This window comes from Protomyctophum parallelum (genome assembly GCF_964188405.1).
Source record: "Protomyctophum parallelum genome assembly, chromosome: 6".
Taxonomy (NCBI): Eukaryota; Metazoa; Chordata; class Actinopteri; order Myctophiformes; family Myctophidae; genus Protomyctophum; species Protomyctophum parallelum.
Genome location: NC_139701.1, coordinates 52,011,999 through 52,015,920, shown reverse-complemented (window position 1 = coordinate 52,015,920; position 3,922 = coordinate 52,011,999).

Here is a 3,922-nt window from a genome sequence, read left to right as displayed (position 1 = left end):
GAAGGGAAAATGTACGCCATATTGTCCCTCATTACGTCATATTGTCTCTTTATTGTTAATGGCATTTGATGTTTGTGTTGGCACCGTTTGTTTTGCATCACCATTGCATCACCTAATCAACATGAGTTGATTAACATGACTTCAGTATATTAGCGCCCCTCACTTCACACGGGTGTGATTTTTGGTCAATGAATGGATATCACATGTGTCGGGTTGACAGTTACTTTTTGGGATAAAAGAAAAAGCAAAAGTAGCAGATCTATAAGCTCAAAACGTCTCCACCTAAAAGAGTGATCCATACATGCATATAGAGTTTAAGTCAAATGAAAAAATGTCCAAGACAATTATATTTTACTGGTTGGACTGTGGGATTCCATTGGATTTGTATAATCCAATGAGATCCTTGCATAGTAAACACTAAATTAAGTATTTGCAAATGATTAATTTCTACAAAGTATACTGTACATGTTTTAACTCAATGCATAAGCATGCACGCACGCACACGTGCACACACGCACACGCACACCTCATTCCTTTGACATGTAAGGCATGCCTATTTTATGGTGTGTGCACTTGATAAAGAAAATGCACTGCCTTGCATTTCTCCTGCACGTGGAAAGGGAAGGGAAGGAGAAAAAAACAAGCCTTATAATCCAACACAAGTCAACTAATTCTTCCATTCTTCCGCTTGATATATACCAGTGTATATTCCTCAAAGCCTGCCCAGGGCCTGAGCCCTATTACGTCACTGTACCATCAACCCCGCACCGACCACAGCCCTGATTGCACGGCCAAAAGTAGTAATTTTAAGGATTTTGGGAGCAATTGATTGGGAGGTCCTAAACCGGAGCACATGTTCCATCTAGGTACAGTGCACTCGACTTCCTGCCATGTCTTCCAGAACTGTAAAGTATAACCGTACTCCAAGTGCGCATACTGCACTTGAGTACAATTTGAGTTTTTCTCTTGTTACTTTCCTCAGTATTTCCAATTTTCTGTACATATATTTTTTTAATAAAAAAAAAAAAAAGTTAACTTGTGAAATGGGGCATTCTGCATGGTACTTTTCTACGTTACCCAATTTCATTTTGAATACTGGAATTTGTCTAATTTGGCTTGTACTACATTGCAGTGTCGATGTCGTTCCTTAAGTAAAACATGTGTGGGTGTACTTCTTCCATCACGTAAAAATATTTATCATTCCGTACATGCATAGGCCATGTTGCGGAGTGGTAGCCTGGTTAATAAACCAGACCGAATCAGCCGTTGGCAAAAAAAAATTGCCTACCGGCGGATTTCGGTCTGGAGAGGCTCAATTTTACGCCCATTTCCTACACACGAGAACGTGTGCGCCCAATAGGGACACGGTATGCAATATGGGCGGGCTTGAGACCTTTGACTGACAGTAGCTCTGACCAATTGCGTCAAAGAGAAAATGTTTCCCTGGAAATGAAATCCAAGCTGAGCCTCCCCAGACTAATATCCCGCGGATCCGTGCGATATTAGTCTGGTTTATTAACCAGGCTAGCGGAGTGGGGCTGTTATAAGGTAGATTAGCATTTTGACAGCATGCTGTATTTCTTGGCCTTTGCCGTTAGTTGAAGGGCGCACGTTAAAAGCGCTCCGTATTCTGGATCATGCCGTGATATAGGCAACCATTCTGCGAAGAAGCGTTGTTGTGAGCTTGTACTATAATACGTCAGCTATATATCAGCTATTTTTGTCACAGAAGGGACAAATTAGAAGACCATGTATGGAACCCTGAGGGACCCCGGTCAAAGTGTATTATAGGCTTTAAAAATGGTGAACAAATAAAGGCGTATAATGATAAGAGGATTTAGAAGTCTCTGCTGGCATTCGCAGTCCAAACCGCAAACAAAATTAAATAAAAAAGAAAACCTTATTTCCACAATGAAAAAAACAAATAATGAAACACACATTACAAGGCTGCCCGTATACAGCGGATCATGCAACTGCAACTGCAACTGCAACTGCAACTGCAACTGCAACTGCTGCTGCAACTGCTACTGCTACTGCTACTGCTACTGCTACTGCTACTGCTACTGCTGCTGCAACTGCTACTGCTACTGCTACTGCTACTGCTACTGCTACCGTTATACTGCTACTGCTACTGCTACCGTTATACTGCTACTGCTACTGCTACCGTTATACTGCTACTGCTACCGTTATACTGCTACTGCAACTGTAACTGCAACTGCAACTGCAACTGCAACTGCAACTGCAACTGCAACTGCAACTGCAACTGCAACTGCAGCTGCTGCTGCTACTGCAACTGCAACTGCAACTGCTACTGCAACTGCAACTGCTACTGCAACTGCTGCTGCTACTGCTACTGCTACTGCTACTGCTACCGTTATACTGCTACTGCTACTGCTACTGCTACCGTTATACTGCTACTGCTACCGTTATACTGCTACTGCTACTGCTACTGTTATACTGCTACTGCTACTGCTACTGCTACTGCTACTGCTACTGCTACTGCTACTGCTACTGCAACTGCTACTGCAACTGCAGCTGCTGCTGCTACTGCTACTGCTACTGCTGCTGCAGCTGCAGCTGCTGCTGCTACTGCAACTGCAACTGCAACTGCAACTGCAACTGCAACTGCAACTGCAACTGCAACTGCAACTGCTACTGCAACTGCTACTGCAACTGCTACTGCAGCTGCTGCTGCTGCTGCTGCTGCTGCAACTGCTACTGCAACTGCAACTGCAACTGCAACTGCAACTGCTACTGCTACTGCTACTGCAACTGCTACTGCTACTGCTACTGCTACTGCAACTGCTACTGCAACTGCTACTGCTACTGCAACTGCAACTGCAACTGCAACAGCTACTGCAACTGCTACTGCAACTGCAACTGCAACAGCTACTGCTACTGCAACTGCTGCTGCTGCTGCTACGCTACTACTACTACTCTTACCACTACTATGGGCTCCATCCTACCCCTCCCATATACAAAGCCCCTTTTGTTCCAATGGCTGCTGTGTGTGTGTGTGTGTGTGTGTGTGTGTGTGTGTGTGTGTGTGTGTGTGTGGGTGTGTGTGTGTGTGTGTGTGAGAGACCCCCGTGCCCCCCCCCCCCTCCCTCATGTCTATTAAGCACACTGATTCCCGTTTCAAATTGGCCCCCAGTTATTAATCCCAATCACCCGGAACGCATCGACCACAGCGCACCCTGAACCCCCACCCCCCCACCCCCCCGCAACACACACACTCCCCCCCCCCCCTTCCTAATACCACTTCACCCCCCCCCCCCCCCACAACCACCACCACGTCCCTCCTGTTCCGGTTTACTGATTCTAATTAATTAATTGCATCCCAGGTGATTCTACTTTAAGATGGAAGAGAGGGAAAAATAGAAGAGAGATAGATGAGGGAGAGAGAGAGAGAGAGAGAGAGAGAGAGAGAGAGAGAGAGAGAGAGAGAGAGAGAGAGAGAGAGAGAGAGAGAAGTGGGAGAAGGAGAAATAAATAAATAAAGCTATACCCTATGTCCCGCAGGCACCACCAAATTGGCAGCGATGAGCTCGACCGGCAAAGGAAAGAGAGAGAGAGAGAGAGAGGGAGAGACCTAGTTCATTACTTCAGGAGTCACGTGTATGGCCTCTTGTTGCTGCCTCCTGGAGCATTCAGCATTATACTTAGTTGTAGTGTTTTTCTCTTTTCTTTTTGACAGGTCATTTTGATTTGGCTTATTTAGTCAAAGTGCTGTCTAAATGTAGGCTACGTATACTGTTTATTTTGTTGACCAAAACATATATATTTTTGCGTTCTTTGATGACGTCGTAATGCCTGATTTAACTTGCACTAGCCTTGCAAGCTGAAAATGGCCAATCTGCAAGATCTGTCCTTGTACTACTGTAGATCATGCTCTTTTCAGAGCATAAACTGACTGGTCTTT